Below are 18,907 nucleotides of genomic sequence, written 5' to 3'. Positions count from 1 at the left end.
CTGGTTCTGGTCCGGTACTAAGGATGATTGGTTCTGGTCCGGTACTAAGGATGACCCTGGTTCTGGTCCCTTCCTCAGGATGACACTGGTTCTGGTCCGGTACTAAGGATGATTGGTTCTGGTCCGGTAGTAAGGATGATCCTGGTTCTGGTCCGGTACTGAGGATGATCCTGGTTCTGGTCCGGAACTAAGGATGACTGGTTCTGGTCCGGTACTAAGGATGACTGGTTCTGGTCCGGTACTAAGGATTACTCTGGTTCTTGTCCGGTACTAAGGATGATCCTGGTTCTGGTCCGGTACTAAGGATTATCCTGGTTCTGGTCCGGAACAAAGGATGACTGGTTCTGGTCCGGTACTAAGGATGATCCTGGTTTTGGTCCGGTACCATGGCTGACCCTGGTTCTGGTCCTGTACTGAGGATGACTGGTTCTGGTCCGGTACTAAGGATGATCCTGGTTCTGGTCCGGTACTTAAGATGACTCTGGTTCTGGTCCGGTACAAAGGATGACCCTCGTTCTGGTCCGGTACAAAGGTTGACCCTGGTTCTGGTCCAGTACTTAGGATGACTAGTTCTGGTCCGGTACTAAGGATGACCCTGGTTCTGGTCCGGTACTAAGGATGACCCATGTTCTGGTCCGGTACTGAGGATGACTGGTTCTGGTCCGGTACTAAGGATTACTCTGGTTCGTCTCCAGTACTAAGGATGACTGGTTCTGGTCCGGTACTAAGGATGACCCTGGTTCTGGTCCGGTACTAAGGATGACTGGTTCTGGTCCGGTACTAAGGATGACCCTGGTTCTGGTCCGGTACTAAGGATGACCCATGTTCTGGTCCGGTACTGAGGATGACTGGTTCTAGTCCGGCACTAAGGATGATCCTGGTTCTGGTCCGGTACTCCGGATGACCCTGGTTCTGGTCCAGTACTCCGGATGACCTGGTTCTGGTCCGGTACTAAGGATGACCCATGTTCTGGTCCGGTACTCAGGATGACTGGTTCTGGTCCGGTACTGAGGATGACTGGTTCTGGTCCGGTACTAAGGATTACTCTGGTTCTGGTCCGGTACTAAGGATGACCCTGGTTCTGGTCCGGTACTAAGGATGATCCTGGTTCTCGTCCGGTACTAAGGAGGACTGGTTCTGGTCCGGTACTAAGGATGATCCTGGTTCTCGTCCAATACTAAGGAGGACTGGTTCTGGTCCGGTACTAAGGATTACTCTGGTTCTGGTCCGGTACTAAGGATGAGTCTGGTTCTCGTCCGGTACTAAGGATGACTGGTTCTGGTCCGGTACTAAGGATTATCCTGGTTCTGGTCCGAAACTAAGGATTACTCTGGTTCTGGTCCGGTACTAAGGATGATCCTGGTTCTGGTCCGGTACTAAGGATTATCCTGGTTCTGGTCCGGAAGAAAGGATGACTGGTTCTGGTCCGGTACTAACGATGATCCTGGTTTTGGTCAGGTACCATGGCTGACCCTGGTTCTGGTCCGGTACTAAAGATAACCCTGGTTCTGGTCCTGTACTGAGGATGACTGGTTTTGGTCCGGTACTAAGGATGACTCTGGTTCTGATCCGGTACTAAGGATGACTGGTTCTGGTCCGGTACTAATTATTACTCTGGTTCTGGTCCGGTACTTAGGATGATCCTGGTACTGGTCCGGTACTAAGGATGAGTCTGGTTCTGGTCCGGTACTAAGGATTATCCTGGTTCTGGTCCGGAACTAAGGATGATCCTGGTTCTGGTCCGGTACTAAGGATGATTGGTTCTGGTCCGGTACTAAGGATGACCCTGGTTCTGGTCCCTTCCTCAGGATGACACTGGTTCTGGTCCGGTACTAAGGATGATTGGTTCTGGTCCGGTAGTAAGGATGATCCTGGTTCTGGTCCGGTACTGAGGATGATCCTGGTTCTGGTCCGGAACTAAGGATGACTGGTTCTGGTCCGGTACTAAGGATGACTGGTTCTGGTCCGGTACTAAGGATTACTCTGGTTCTTGTCCGGTACTAAGGATGATCCTGGTTCTGGTCCGGTACTAAGGATTATCCTGGTTCTGGTCCGGAACAAAGGATGACTGGTTCTGGTCCGGTACTAAGGATGATCCTGGTTGTGGTCCGGTACCATGGCTGACCCTGGTTCTGGTCCTGTACTGAGGATGACTGGTTCTGGTCCGGTAGTAAGGATGATCCTGGTTCTGGTCCGGTACTAAGGATGACTCTGGTTCTGATCCGGTACTAAGGATGACTGGTTCTGGTCCGGTACTAAGGATTACTCTGGTTCGTCTCGAGTACTAAGGATGACTGGTTCTGGTCCGGTACTAAGGATGACCCTGGTTCTGGTCCGGTACTAAGGATGACTGGTTCTGGTCCGGAACTAAGGATGAGTCTGTTTCTGGTCCGGTACTAAGGATGATTGGTTCTGGTCCGGTAGTAAGGATGATCCTGGTTCTGGTCCGGTACTGAGGATGATCCTGGTTCTGGTCCGGAACTAAGGATGACTGGTTCTGGTCCGGTACTAAGGATGACTGGTTCTGGTCCGGTACTAAGGATTACTCTGGTTCTTGTCCGGTACTAAGGATGATCCTGGTTCTGGTCCGGTACTAAGGATTATCCTGGTTCTGGTCCGGAACAAAGGATGACTGGTTCTGGTCCGGTACTAAGGATGATCCTGGTTGTGGTCCGGTACCATGGCTGACCCTGGTTCTGGTCCTGTACTGAGGATGACTGGTTCTGGTCCGGTAGTAAGGATGATCCTGGTTCTGGTCCGGTACTAAGGATGACTCTGGTTCTGATCCGGTACTAAGGATGACTGGTTCTGGTCCGGTACTAAGGATTACTCTGGTTCGTCTCGAGTACTAAGGATGACTGGTTCTGGTCCGGTACTAAGGATGACCCTGGTTCTGGTCCGGTACTAAGGATGACTGGTTCTGGTCCGGAACTAAGGATGAGTCTGTTTCTGGTCCGGTACTAAGGATGACCCTGGTTCTGGTCCGGTACTAAGGATGACTGGTTCTGGTCCGGAACTAAGGATGAGTCTGTTTCTGGTCCGGTACTAAGGATGACTGGTTCTGGTCCGTTACTGAGGATGATCCTGGTTCTGGTCCGGTACTCAGGATGACCCTGGTTCTGGTCCGGTACTAAGGATGATTGGTTCTGGTCCGGTCCTGAGGATGATCCTTGTTCTGGTTCGGTACTAAGGATGACTGGTTCTGGTCCGGTACTAAGGATGACTGGTTCTGGTCCGGCACTAAGCATTATCCTGGTTCTGGTCCGGTACTAAGGATGATCCTGGTTCTGGTCCGGCACTAAGGATGACCCTGGTTCTGGTCCAGTACAACGGATGACCTGGTTCTGGTCCGGTACTAAGGATGACTGGTTCTGGTCCGGTGCTAAGGATGATCCTGGTTCTGGTCCGATACTAAGGATGATCCTGGTTCTGTTCGGTACTAAAGATGACTCTGGTTCTGGTCCGGTACTAAGGATGACTAGTTCTGATCCGGTACTGAGGATGATCCTGGTTCTGGTCCGGTACTAAGGATGACCCTGGTTCTGGTCCGGTACTAAGGATGACCCTGGTTCTGGTCCAGTACTTAAGGTGACTGGTTCTGGTCCGGTACTAAGGATGATCCTGGTTCTGGTCCGGTACTTAAGATGACTCTGGTTCTGGTCCGGTACAAAGGATGACCCTCGTTCTGGTCCGGTACAAAGGTTGACCCTGGTTCTGGTCCAGTACTTAGGATGACTAGTTCTGGTCCGGTACTAAGGATGACCCTGGTTCAGATCCGGTACTAAGGATGACCCATGTTCTGGTCCGGTACTAAGGATGACTGGTTCTGGTCCGGTACTAAGGATGACCCTGGTTCTGGTCCGGTACTAAGGATGACTGGTTCTGGTCCGGTACTAAGGATGACCCTGGTTCTGGTCCGGTACTAAGGATGACCCATGTTCTGGTCCGGTACTGAGGATGACTGGTTCTAGTCCGGCACTAAGGATGATCCTGGTTCTGGTCCGGTACTCCGGATGACCCTGGTTCTGGTCCAGTACTCCGGATGACCTGGTTCTGGTCCGGTACTAAGGATGACCCATGTTCTGGTCCGGTACTCAGGATGACTGGTTCTGGTCCGGTACTGAGGATGACTGGTTCTGGTCCGGTACTAAGGATTACTCTGGTTCTGGTCCGGTACTAAGGATGACCCTGGTTCTGGTCCGGTACTAAGGATGATCCTGGTTCTCGTCCGGTACTAAGGAGGACTGGTTCTGGTCCGGTACTAAGGATGATCCTGGTTCTCGTCCAATACTAAGGAGGACTGGTTCTGGTCCGGTACTAAGGATTACTCTGGTTCTGGTCCGGTACTAAGGATGAGTCTGGTTCTCGTCCGGTACTAAGGATGACTGGTTCTGGTCCGGTACTAAGGATTATCCTGGTTCTGGTCCGAAACTAAGGATTACTCTGGTTCTGGTCCGGTACTAAGGATGATCCTGGTTCTGGTCCGGTACTAAGGATTATCCTGGTTCTGGTCCGGAACAAAGGATGACTGGTTCTGGTCCGGTACTAACGATGATCCTGGTTTTGGTCCGATACCATGGCTGACCCTGGTTCTGGTCCGGTACTAAAGATAACCCTGGTTCTGGTCCTGTACTGAGGATGACTGGTTCTGGTCCGGTACTAATTATTACTCTGGTTCTGGTCCGGTACTTAGGATGACTGGTTCTGGTCCGGTACTAATTATTACTCTGGTTCTGGTCCGGTACTTAGGATGACTGGTTCTGGTCCGGTACTAAGGATGATCCTGGTTGTGGTCCGGTACTAAGGATGACTGGTTCTGGTCCGGTACTGAGGATGATCCTGGTTCTGGTCCAGTACTGAAGATGACTGGTTCTGGCCCGGTACTATGGATGATTGGTTCTGGTCCGGTCCTGAGGATGATCCTGGTTCTGGTCGGGTACTAAGGACGATCCTGGTTTTGGTCCGGTACTAAGAATTATGCTGGTTCTGGTCCGGAACTAAGGATGACTGGTTCTGGTCCGGAACTAAGGATGAGTCTGTTTCTGGTCCGGTACTAAGGATGACTGGTTCTGGTCCGGTGCTGAGGTTGATCCTGGTTCTGGTCCAGTACTAAGGATGATCCTGGTTCTGGTCCGGTACTCAGGATGATCCTGGTTCTGGTCCGGTACTGAGGATGATTGGTTCTGGTCCAGTACTAAGGATAACCCTGGTTCTGGTCCGGTCCTCAGGATGACCCTGGTTCTGGTCCGGTACTAAGGATGATTGGTTCTGGTCCGGTGCTGAGGATGATCCTGGTTCTGGTCCGGTACTAAGGATGACTGGTTCTGGTCGGGTACTAAGGATGATTGCTTCTGGTCCGTTACTGAGGATGATCCTGGTTCTGGTCCGGTACTCAGGATGACCCTGGTTCTGGTCCGGTACTAAGGATGATTGGTTCTGGTCCGGTACTAAGGATTACCCTGGTTCTGGTCCGGTACTAAGGATGATCCTGGTTCTCGTCCGGTACTAAGGAGGACTGGCTCTGGTCCTTTACTAAGGATGACCCATGTTCTGGTCCGGTACTAAGGATGAGTCTGGTTCTGGTCCGGTACTAAGGCTGACTGGTTCTGGTCCGGTACTAAGGATGATCCTGGTTCTGGTCCGGTACTAAGGATGACTGGTTCTGGTCCGGTACTAAGGATTACTCTGGTTCTTGTCCGGTACTAAGGATGATCCTGGTTCTGGTCCGGTACTAAGGATTATCCTGGTTCTGGTCCGGAACAAAGGATGACTGGTTCTGGTCCGGTACTAAGGATGATCCTGGTTTTGGTCCGGTACCATGGCTGACCCTGGTTCTGATCCGGTTCTAAAGATAACCCTGGTTCTGGTCCTGTACTGAGGATGACTGGTTCTGGTCCGGTAGTAAGGATGATCCTGGTTCTGGTCCGGTACTAAAGATGACTGGTTCTGGTCCGGTACTAAGGATGACTCTGGTTCTGATTCGGTACTTAGGATGACTGGTTCTGGTCCGGTACTAAGGATGATCCTGGTTGTGGTCCGGTACTAAGGATGACTGGTTCTGGTCCGGTACTGAGGATGATCCTGGTTCTGGTCCAGTACTGAAGATGACTGGTTCTGGCCCGGTACTAAGGATGATTGGTTCTGGTCCGGTCCTGAGGATGATCCTGGTTCTGGTCGGGTACTAAGGACGATCCTGGTTTTGGTCCGGTACTAAGAATTATGCTGGTTCTGGTCCGGAACTAAGGATGACTGGTTCTGGTCCGGAACTAAGGATGAGTCTGTTTCTGGTCCGGTACTAAGGATGACTCGTTCTGGTCCGGTGCTGAGGTTGATCCTGGTTCTGGTCCAGTACTAAGGATGATCCTGGTTCTGGTCCGGTACTCAGGATGATCCTGGTTCTGGTCCGGTACTGAGGATGATTGGTTCTGGTCCAGTACTAAGGATAACCCTGGTTCTGGTCCGGTCCTCAGGATGACCCTGGTTCTGGTCCGGTACTAAGGATGATTGGTTCTGGTCCGGTGCTGAGGATGATCCTGGTTCTGGTCCGGTACTAAGGATGAGTCTGGTTCTGGTCCGGTACTAAGGATTATCCTGGTTCTGGTCCGGAACTAAGGATGATTGGTTCTGGTCCGGTACTAAGGATGACCCTGGTTCTGATCCGGTACTAAGGATGAGTCTGGTTCTGGTCCGGTACTAAGGATTATCCTGGTTCTGGTCCGGAACTCAGGATGATCCTGGTTCTGGTCCGGTACTAAGGATGATTGGTTCTGGTCCGGTACTAAGGATGACCCTGGTTCTGGTCCCTTCCTCAGGATGACACTGGTTCTGGTCCGGTACTAAGGATGACTCTGGTTCTGATCCGGTACTAAGGATGACTGGTTCTGGTCCGGTACTAATTATTACTCTGGTTCTGGTCCGGTACTTAGGATGACTGGTTCTGGTCCGGTACTTAGGATGATCCTGGTTCTGGTCCGGTACTAATGATGAGTCTGGTTCTGGTCCGGTACTAAGGATTATCCTGGTTCTGGTCCGGAACTAAGGATGATCCTGGTTCTGGTCCGGTACTAAGGATGATTGGTTCTGGTCCGGTACTAAGGATGACCTTGGTTCTGGTCCCTTCCTCAGGATGACACTGGTTCTGGTCCGGTACTAAGGATGATTGGTTCTGGTCCGGTAGTAAGGATGATCCTGGTTCTGGTCCGGTACTGAGGATGATCCTGGTTGTGGTCCGGTACTAAGGATGACTGGTTCTGGTCCGGTACTGAGGATGATCCTGGTTCTGGTCCAGTACTGAAGATGACTGGTTCTGGCCCGGTACTATGGATGATTGGTTCTGGTCCGGTCCTGAGGATGATCCTGGTTCTGGTCGGGTACTAAGGACGATCCTGGTTTTGGTCCGGTACTAAGAATTATGCTGGTTCTGGTCCGGAACTAAGGATGACTGGTTCTGGTCCGGAACTAAGGATGAGTCTGTTTCTGGTCCGGTACTAAGGATGACTGGTTCTGGTCCGGTGCTGAGGTTGATCCTGGTTCTGGTCCAGTACTAAGGATGATCCTGGTTCTGGTCCGGTACTCAGGATGATCCTGGTTCTGGTCCGGTACTGAGGATGATTGGTTCTGGTCCAGTACTAAGGATAACCCTGGTTCTGGTCCGGTCCTCAGGATGACCCTGGTTCTGGTCCGGTACTAAGGATGATTGGTTCTGGTCCGGTGCAGAGGATGATCCTGGTTCTGGTCCGGTACTAAGGATGACTGGTTCTGGTCGGGTACTAAGGATGATTGCTTCTGGTCCGTTACTGAGGATGATCCTGGTTCTGGTCCGGTACTCAGGATGACCCTGGTTCTGGTCCGGTACTAAGGATGATTGGTTCTGGTCCGGTCCTGAAGATGATCCTGGTTCTTGTCCGGTACTAAGGATGACTGGTTCTGGTCCGGTACTAAGGATTACCCTGGTTCTGGTCCGGTACTAAGGATGATCCTGGTTCTCGTCCGGTACTAAGGAGGACTGGCTCTGGTCCGGTACTAAGGATGACCCATGTTCTGGTCCGGTACTAAGGATGACTGGTTCTGGTCCGGTACTAAGGATGATCCTGGTTCTGGTCCGGTACTAAGGATGACTGGTTCTGGTCGGGTACTAAGGATTACTCTGGTTCTTGTCCGGTACTAAGGATGATCCTGGTTCTGGTCCGGTACTAAGGATTATCCTGGTTCTGGTCCGGAACAAAGGATGACTGGTTCTGGTCCGGTACTAAGGATGATCCTGGTTTTGGTCCGGTACCATGGCTGACCCTGGTTCTGGTCCGGTTCTAAAGATAACCCTGGTTCTGGTCCTGTACTGAGGATGACTGGTTCTGGTCCGGTAGTAAGGATGATCCTGGTTCTGGTCCGGTACTAAAGATGACTGGTTCTGGTCCGGTACTAAGGATGACTCTGGTTCTGATTCGGTACTAAGGATGACTGGTTCTGGTCCGGTACTAATTATTACTCTGGTTCTGGTCCGGTACTTAGGATGACTGGTTCTGGTCCGGTAGTAAGGATGATCCTGGTTGTGGTCCGGTACTAAGGATGACTGGTTCTGGTCCGGTACTGAGGATGATCCTGGTTCTGGTCCAGTACTGAAGATGACTGGTTCTGGCCCGGTACTAAGGATGATTGGTTCTGGTCCGGTCCTGAGGATGATCCTGGTTCTGGTCGGGTACTAAGGACGATCCTGGTTTTGGTCCGGTACTAAGAATTATGCTGGTTCTGGTCCGGAACTAAGGATGACTGGTTCTGGTCCGGAACTAAGGATGAGTCTGTTTCTGGTCCGGTACTAAGGATGACTGGTTCTGGTCCGGTGCTGAGGTTGATCCTGGTTCTGGTCCGGCACTAAGGATGACCCTGGTTCTGGTCCAGTACAACGGATGACCTGGTTCTGGTCCGGTACTAAGGATGACTGGTTCTGGTCCGGTGCTAAGGATGATCCTGGTTCTGGTCCGATACTAAGGATGATCCTGGTTCTGTTCGGTACTAAAGATGACTCTGGTTCTGGTCCGGTACTAAGGATGACTAGTTCTGATCCGGTACTGAGGATGATCCTGGTTCTGGTCCGGTACTAAGGATGACCCTGGTTCTGGTCCGGTACTAAGGATGACCCTGGTTCTGGTCCAGTACTTAAGGTGACTGGTTCTGGTCCGGTACTAAGGATGATCCTGGTTCTGGTCCGGTACTTAAGATGACTCTGGTTCTGGTCCGGTACAAAGGATGACCCTCGTTCTGGTCCGGTACAAAGGTTGACCCTGGTTCTGGTCCAGTACTTAGGATGACTAGTTCTGGTCCGGTACTAAGGATGACCCTGGTTCAGGTCCGGTACTAAGGATGACCCATGTTCTGGTCCGGTACTAAGGATGACTGGTTCTGGTCCGGTACTAAGGATGACCCTGGTTCTGGTCCGGTACTAAGGATGACTGGTTCTGGTCCGGTACTAAGGATGACCCTGGTTCTGGTCCGGTACTAAGGATGACCCATGTTCTGGTCCGGTACTGAGGATGACTGGTTCTAGTCCGGCACTAAGGATGATCCTGGTTCTGGTCCGGTACTCCGGATGACCCTGGTTCTGGTCCAGTACTCCGGATGACCTGGTTCTGGTCCGGTACTAAGGATGACCCATGTTCTGGTCCGGTACTCAGGATGACTGGTTCTGGTCCGGTACTGAGGATGACTGGTTCTGGTCCGGTACTAAGGATTACTCTGGTTCTGGTCCGGTACTAAGGATGACCCTGGTTCTGGTCCGGTACTAAGGATGATCCTGGTTCTCGTCCGGTACTAAGGAGGACTGGTTCTGGTCCGGTACTAAGGATGATCCTGGTTCTCGTCCAATACTAAGGAGGACTGGTTCTGGTCCGGTACTAAGGATTACTCTGGTTCTGGTCCGGTACTAAGGATGAGTCTGGTTCTCGTCCGGTACTAAGGATGACTGGTTCTGGTCCGGTACTAAGGATTATCCTGGTTCTGGTCCGAAACTAAGGATTACTCTGGTTCTGGTCCGGTACTAAGGATGATCCTGGTTCTGGTCCGGTACTAAGTATTATCCTGGTTCTGGTCCGGAACAAAGGATGACTGGTTCTGGTCCGGTACTAACGATGATCCTGGTTTTGGTCCGATACCATGGCTGACCCTGGTTCTGGTCCGGTACTAAAGATAACCCTGGTTCTGGTCCTGTACTGAGGATGACTGGTTCTGGTCCGGTACTAATTATTACTCTGGTTCTGGTCCGGTACTTAGGATGACTGGTTCTGGTCCGGTACTAATTATTACTCTGGTTCTGGTCCGGTACTTAGGATGACTGGTTCTGGTCCGGTACTAAGGATGATCCTGGTTGTGGTCCGGTACTAAGGATGACTGGTTCTGGTCCGGTACTGAGGATGATCCTGGTTCTGGTCCAGTACTGAAGATGACTGGTTCTGGCCCGGTACTATGGATGATTGGTTCTGGTCCGGTCCTGAGGATGATCCTGGTTCTGGTCGGGTACTAAGGACGATCCTGGTTTTGGTCCGGTACTAAGAATTATGCTGGTTCTGGTCCGGAACTAAGGATGACTGGTTCTGGTCCGGAACTAAGGATGAGTCTGTTTCTGGTCCGGTACTAAGGATGACTGGTTCTGGTCCGGTGCTGAGGTTGATCCTGGTTCTGGTCCAGTACTAAGGATGATCCTGGTTCTGGTCCGGTACTCAGGATGATCCTGGTTCTGGTCCGGTACTGAGGATGATTGGTTCTGGTCCAGTACTAAGGATAACCCTGGTTCTGGTCCGGTCCTCAGGATGACCCTGGTTCTGGTCCGGTACTAAGGATGATTGGTTCTGGTCCGGTGCTGAGGATGATCCTGGTTCTGGTCCGGTACTAAGGATGACTGGTTCTGGTCGGGTACTAAGGATGATTGCTTCTGGTCCGTTACTGAGGATGATCCTGGTTCTGGTCCGGTACTCAGGATGACCCTGGTTCTGGTCCGGTACTAAGGATGATTGGTTCTGGTCCGGTACTAAGGATTACCCTGGTTCTGGTCCGGTACTAAGGATGATCCTGGTTCTCGTCCGGTACTAAGGAGGACTGGCTCTGGTCCTTTACTAAGGATGACCCATGTTCTGGTCCGGTACTAAGGATGAGTCTGGTTCTGGTCCGGTACTAAGGCTGACTGGTTCTGGTCCGGTACTAAGGATGATCCTGGTTCTGGTCCGGTACTAAGGATGACTGGTTCTGGTCCGGTACTAAGGATTACTCTGGTTCTTGTCCGGTACTAAGGATGATCCTGGTTCTGGTCCGGTACTAAGGATTATCCTGGTTCTGGTCCGGAACAAAGGATGACTGGTTCCCGTCCGGTACTAAGGATGATCCTGGTTTTGGTCCGGTACCATGGCTGACCCTGGTTCTGATCCGGTTCTAAAGATAACCCTGGTTCTGGTCCTGTACTGAGGATGACTGGTTCTGGTCCGGTAGTAAGGATGATCCTGGTTCTGGTCCGGTACTAAAGATGACTGGTTCTGGTCCGGTACTAAGGATGACTCTGGTTCTGATTCGGTACTTAGGATGACTGGTTCTGGTCCGGTACTAAGGATGATCCTGGTTGTGGTCCGGTACTAAGGATGACTGGTTCTGGTCCGGTACTGAGGATGATCCTGGTTCTGGTCCAGTACTGAAGATGACTGGTTCTGGCCCGGTACTAAGGATGATTGGTTCTGGTCCGGTCCTGAGGATGATCCTGGTTCTGGTCGGGTACTAAGGACGATCCTGGTTTTGGTCCGGTACTAAGAATTATGCTGGTTCTGGTCCGGAACTAAGGATGACTGGTTCTGGTCCGGAACTAAGGATGAGTCTGTTTCTGGTCCGGTACTAAGGATGACTCGTTCTGGTCCGGTGCTGAGGTTGATCCTGGTTCTGGTCCAGTACTAAGGATGATCCTGGTTCTGGTCCGGTACTCAGGATGATCCTGGTTCTGGTCCGGTACTGAGGATGATTGGTTCTGGTCCAGTACTAAGGATAACCCTGGTTCTGGTCCGGTCCTCAGGATGACCCTGGTTCTGGTCCGGTACTAAGGATGATTGGTTCTGGTCCGGTGCTGAGGATGATCCTGGTTCTGGTCCGGTACTAAGGATGAGTCTGGTTCTGGTCCGGTACTAAGGATTATCCTGGTTCTGGTCCGGAACTAAGGATGATTGGTTCTGGTCCGGTACTAAGGATGACCCTGGTTCTGATCCGGTACTAAGGATGAGTCTGGTTCTGGTCCGGTACTAAGGATTATCCTGGTTCTGGTCCGGAACTCAGGATGATCCTGGTTCTGGTCCGGTACTAAGGATGATTGGTTCTGGTCCGGTACTAAGGATGACCCTGGTTCTGGTCCCTTCCTCAGGATGACACTGGTTCTGGTCCGGTACTAAGGATGACTCTGGTTCTGATCCGGTACTAAGGATGACTGGTTCTGGTCCGGTACTAATTATTACTCTGGTTCTGGTCCGGTACTTAGGATGACTGGTTCTGGTCCGGTACTTAGGATGATCCTGGTTCTGGTCCGGTACTAATGATGAGTCTGGTTCTGGTCCGGTACTAAGGATTATCCTGGTTCTGGTCCGGAACTAAGGATGATCCTGGTTCTGGTCCGGTAGTAAGGATGATCCTGGTTCTGGTCCGGTACTGAGGATGATCCTGGTTGTGGTCCGGTACTAAGGATGACTGGTTCTGGTCCGGTACTGAGGATGATCCTGGTTCTGGTCCAGTACTGAAGATGACTGGTTCTGGCCCGGTACTATGGATGATTGGTTCTGGTCCGGTCCTGAGGATGATCCTGGTTCTGGTCGGGTACTAAGGACGATCCTGGTTTTGGTCCGGTACTAAGAATTATGCTGGTTCTGGTGCGGAACAAAGGATGACTGGTTCTGGTCCGGAACTAAGGATGAGTCTGTTTCTGGTCCGGTACTAAGGATGACTGGTTCTGGTCCGGTGCTGAGGTTGATCCTGGTTCTGGTCCAGTACTAAGGATGATCCTGGTTCTGGTCCGGTACTCAGGATGATCCTGGTTCTGGTCCGGTACTGAGGATGATTGGTTCTGGTCCAGTACTAAGGATAACCCTGGTTCTGGTCCGGTCCTCAGGATGACCCTGGTTCTGGTCCGGTACTAAGGATGATTGGTTCTGGTCCGGTGCTGAGGATGATCCTGGTTCTGGTCCGGTACTAAGGATGACTGGTTCTGGTCGGGTACTAAGGATGATTGCTTCTGGTCCGTTACTGAGGATGATCCTGGTTCTGGTCCGGTACTCAGGATGACCCTGGTTCTGGTCCGGTACTAAGGATGATTGGTTCTGGTCCGGTCCTGAAGATGATCCTGGTTCTTGTCCGGTACTAAGGATGACTGGTTCTGGTCCGGTACTAAGGATTACCCTGGTTCTGGTCCGGTACTAAGGATGATCCTGGTTCTCGTCCGGTACTAAGGAGGACTGGCTCTGGTCCGGTACTAAGGATGACCCATGTTCTGGTCCGGTACTAAGGATGAGTCTGGTTCTGGTCCGGTACTAAGGCTGACTGGTTCTGGTCCGGTACTAAGGATGATCCTGGTTCTGGTCCGGTACTAAGGATGACTGGTTCTGGTCGGGTACTAAGGATTACTCTGGTTCTTGTCCGGTACTAAGGATGATCCTGGTTCTGGTCCGGTACTAAGGATTATCCTGGTTCTGGTCCGGAACAAAGGATGACTGGTTCTGGTCCGGTACTAAGGATGATCCTGGTTTTGGTCCGGTACCATGGCTGACCCTGGTTCTGGTCCGGTTCTAAAGATAACCCTGGTTCTGGTCCTGTACTGAGGATGACTGGTTCTGGTCCGGTAGTAAGGATGATCCTGGTTCTGGTCCGGTACTAAAGATGACTGGTTCTGGTCCGGTACTAAGGATGACTCTGGTTCTGATTCCATACTAAGGATGACTGGTTCTGGTCCGGTACTAATTATTACTCTGGTTCTGGTCCGGTACTTAGGATGACTGGTTCTGGTCCGGTAGTAAGGATGATCCTGGTTGTGGTCCGGTACTAAGGATGACTGGTTCTGGTCCGGTACTGAGGATGATCCTGGTTCTGGTCCAGTACTGAAGATGACTGGTTCTGGCCCGGTACTAAGGATGATTGGTTCTGGTCCGGTCCTGAGGATGATCCTGGTTCTGGTCGGGTACTAAGGACGATCCTGGTTTTGGTCCGGTACTAAGAATTATGCTGGTTCTGGTCCGGAACTAAGGATGACTGGTTCTGGTCCGGAACTAAGGATGAGTCTGTTTCTGGTCCGGTACTAAGGATGACTGGTTCTGGTCCGGTGCTGAGGTTGATCCTGGTTCTGGTCCAGTACTAAGGATGATCCTGGTTCTGGTCCGGTACTCAGGATGATCCTGGTTCTGGTCCGGTACTGAGGATGATTGGTTCTGGTCCAGTACTAAGGATAACCCTGGTTCTGGTCCGGTCCTCAGGATGACCCTGGTTCTGGTCCGGTACTAAGGATGATTGGTTCTGGTCCGGTGCTCAGGATGATCCTGGTTCTGGTCCGGTACTAAGGATGAGTCTGGTTCTGGTCCGGTACTAAGGATTATCCTGGTTCTGGTCCGGAACTAAGGATGATCCTGGTTCTGGTCCGGTACTAAGGATGATTGGTTCTGGTCCGGTACTAAGGATGACCCTGGTTCTGATCCGGTACTAAGGATGAGTCTGGTTATGGTCCGGTACTAAGGATTATCCTGGTTCTGGTCCGGAACTAAGGATGATCCTGGTTCTGGTCCGGTACTAAGGATGATTGGTTCTGGTCCGGTACTAAGGATGACCCTGGTTCTGGTCCCTTCCTCAGGATGACACTGGTTCTGGTCCGGTACTAAGGATGACTCTGGTTCTGATCCGGTACTAAGGATGACTGGTTCTGGTCCGGTACTAATTATTACTCTGGTTCTGGTCCGGTACTTAGGATGACTGGTTCTGGTCCGGTACTTAGGATGATCCTGGTTCTGGTCCGGTACTAAGGATGAGTCTGGTTCTGGTCCGGTACTAAGGATTATCCTGGTTCTGGTCCGGAACTAAGGATGATCCTGGTTCTGGTCCGGTACTAAGGATGATTGGTTCTGGTCCGGTACTAAGGATGACCCTGGTTCTGGTCCCTTCCTCAGGATGACACTGGTTCTGGTCCTGTACTAAGGATGATTGGTTCTGGTCCGGTAGTAAGGATGATCCTGGTTCTGGTCCGGTACTGAGGATGATCCTGGTTCTGGTCCGGAACTAAGGATGACTGGTTCTGTTCCGGTACTAAGGATGATCCTGGTTTTGGTCCGGTACCATGGCTGACCCTGGTTCTGGTCCTGTACTGAGGATGACTGGTTCTGGTCCGGTAGTAAGGATGATCCTGGTTCTGGTCCGGTACTAAGGATTACTCTGGTTCTTGTCCGGTACTAAGGATGATCCTGGTTCTGGTCCGGTACTAAGGATTATCCTGGTTCTGGTCCGGAACAAAGGATGACTGGTTCTGGTCCGGTACTAAGGATGATCCTGGTTTTGGTCCGGTACCATGGCTGACCCTGGTTCTGGTCCTGTACTGAGGATGACTGGTTCTGGTCCGGTAGTAAGGATGATCCTGGTTCTGGTCCGGTACTAAAGATGACTGGTTCTGGTCCGGTACTAAGGATGACTGGTTCTGGTCCGGTACTAAGGATGATCCTGGTTGTGGTCCGGTACTAAGGATGACTGGTTCTGGTCCGGTACTGAGGATGATCCTGGTTCTGGTCCAGTACTGAAGATGACTGGTTCTGGCCCGGTACTATTGATGATTGGTTCTGGTCCGGTCCTGAGGATGATCCTGGTTCTGGTCGGGTACTAAGGACGATCCTGGTTTTGGTCCGGTACTAAGAATTATGCTGGTTCTGGTCCGGAACTAAGGATGACTGGTTCTGGTCCGGAACTAAGGATGAGTCTGTTTCTGGTCCGGTACTAAGGATGACTGGTTCTGGTCCGGTGCTGAGGTTGATCCTGGTTCTGGTCCAGTAGTAAGGATGATCCTGGTTCTGGTCCGGTACTCAGGATGATCCTGGTTCTGGTCCGGTACTGAGGATGATTGGTTCTGGTCCAGTACTAAGGATAACCCTGGTTCTGGTCCGGTCCTCAGGATGACCCTGGTTCTGGTCCGGTACTAAGGATGATTGGTTCTGGTCCGGTGCTGAGGATGATCCTGGTTCTGGTCCGGTACTAAGGATGACTGGTTCTGGTCGGGTACTAAGGATGATTGCTTCTGGTCCGTTACTGAGGATGATCCTGGTTCTGGTCCGGTACTCAGGATGACCCTGGTTCTGGTCCGGTACTAAGGATGATTGGTTCTGGTCCGGTCCTGAGGATGATCCTGGTTCTGGTTCGGTACTAAGGATGACTGGTTCTGGTCCGGTACTAAGGATGACTGGTTCTGGTCCGGCACTAAGCATTATCCTGGTTCTGGTCCGGTACTAAGGATGATCCTGGTTCTGGTCCGGTACTAAGGATGACCCTGGTTCTGGTCCAGTACAACGGATGACCTGGTTCTGGTCCGGTACTAAGGATGATCCTGGTTCTGGTCCGGTACTAAGGATGATCCTGGTTCGGTTCGGTACTAAAGATGACTCTGGTTCTGGTCCGGTACTAAGGATGACAAGTTCTGATCCGGTACTGAGGATGATCCTGGTTCTGGTCCGGTACTAAGGATGACTGGTTCTGGTCCGGTACGAAGGATGACCCTGGTTCTGGTCCGGTACTAAGGATGACCCATGTTCTGGTCCGGTACTGAGGATGACTGGTTCTGGTCCGGCACTAAGGATGATCCTGGTTCTGGTCCGGTACTCCGGATGACCCTGGTTCTGGTCCAGTACTCCGGATGACCTGGTTCTGGTCCGGTACTAAGGATGACCCATGTTCTGGTCCGGTACTCAGGATGACTGGTTCTGGTCCGGTACTGAGGATGACTGGTTCTGGTCCGGTACTAAGGATTACTCTGGTTCTGGTCCGGTACTAAGGATGACCCTGGTTCTGGTCCGGTACTAAGGATGATCCTGGTTCTCGTCCGGTACTAAGGAGGACTGGTTCTGGTCCGGTACTAAGGATTACTCTGGTTCTGGTCCGGTACTAAGGATGAGTCTGGTTCTCGTCCGGTACTAAGGATGACTGGTTCTGGTCCGGCACTAAGGATTATCCTGGTTCTGGTCCGGAACTAAGGATTACTCTGGTTCTGGTCCGGTACTAAGGATGATCCTGGTTCTGGTCCGGTACTAAGGATTATCCTGGTTCTGGTCCGGAACAAAGGATGACTGGTTCTGGTCCGGTACTAAGGATGATCCTGGTTTTGGTCCGGTACCATGGCTGACCCTGGTTCTGGTCCGGTACTAAAGATAACCCTGGTTCTGATCCGGTAATAAGGATGACTGGTTCTCGTCCGGTACTTAGGATGATCCTGGTTCTGGTCCGGTACTAAGGATGAGTCTGGTTCTGGTCCGGTACTAAGGATTATCCTGGTTCTGGTCCGGAACTAAGGATGATCCTGGTTCTGGTCCGGTACTAAGGATGATTGGTTCTGGTCCGGCACTAAGGATGACCCTGGTTCTGGTCCATTCCTCAGGATGACCCTGGTTCTGGTCCGGTACTAAGGATGATTGGTTCTGGTCCGGTAGTAAGGATGATCCTGGTTCTGGTCCGGTACTGAGGATGATCCTGGTTCTGGTCCGGAACTAAGGATGACTGGTTCTGGTCCGGTACTGAGGATGATCCTGGTTCTGGTCCGGAACTAAGGATGACTGGTTCTGGTCCGGTACTGAGGATGATCCTGGTTCTGGTCTGGAACTAAGGATGACTGGTTCTGGTCCGGTACTAAGGATGATCCTGGTTCGGGTCCCTTCCTCAGGATGATCCTGGTTCTGGCCCGGTACTAAGGATGATCCTGGTTCTGGTCCTGTACTGAAGATGACTGGTTCTGGTGCGGTACTAAGGATGAGTCTGGTTCTGGTCCGGTACTAAGGATGACTGGTTCTGGTCCGGTACTAAGGATTATCCTGGTTCTGGTCCGGAACTAAGGATGATCCTGGTTCTGGTCCGGTACTAAGGATGATTGGTTCTGGTCCGGTACTAAGGATGATCCTGGTTCTGGTCCGGTACTAAGGATGATTGGTTCTGGTCCGGTAGTAAGGATGATCCTGGTTCTGGCCCGGTACTAAGGATGATCCTGGTTCTGGTCCGGAACTGAGGATGACTGGTTCTGGTCCGGTACTACGGATGATCCTGGTTCTGGTCCGGTACTAAGGATGATCGTGGATCTGGTCCAGTCCTAAGGATGATCCTGGTTCTGGTCCGGTACAAAGGATGACCCTGGTTCTGGTCCAGTACTTTGGATGACCTGGTTCTGGTCCGGTACAAAGGATGATCCTGGTTCTGATCCCGCACTATGGATGACCCTGGTTCTGGTCCAGTACAAAGGATGACCCTGGTTCTGGTCCAGTACTTTAGATGACTCTGGTTCTGATCCGGTACAAAGGATGACCCTGGTTCTGGTCCAGTACTTAGGAGGACTAGTTCTGGTCCGGTACTAAGGATGACCCATGTTCTGGTCCGGTACTAAGGATGACCCATGTTCTGGTCCGGTACTGAGGATGACTGGTTCTGGTCCAGTACTGAGGATGACTGGTTCTGGTCCGGTACTGAGGATGACTGGTTCTGGTCCGGTACTAAGGATGACCCATGTTCTGGTCCGGTACTAAGGATGACTGGTTCTGGTCCGGTACTAAAGATGACTGGTTCTGGTCCGGTACTAAGGATGACTGGTTCTGGTCCGGTACTAAGGATGATTGGTTCTGGTCCGGTACTAAGGATGATTGGTTCTGGTCCGGTACTAAGGATGACTGGTTCTGGTCCG

The sequence above is a fragment of the Telmatherina bonti genome (assembly GCF_933228915.1).
Source record: "Telmatherina bonti genome assembly, chromosome: 3".
Classification (NCBI taxonomy): domain Eukaryota; kingdom Metazoa; phylum Chordata; class Actinopteri; order Atheriniformes; family Telmatherinidae; genus Telmatherina; species Telmatherina bonti.
Note: the sequence above shows the minus strand (reverse complement) of the source record.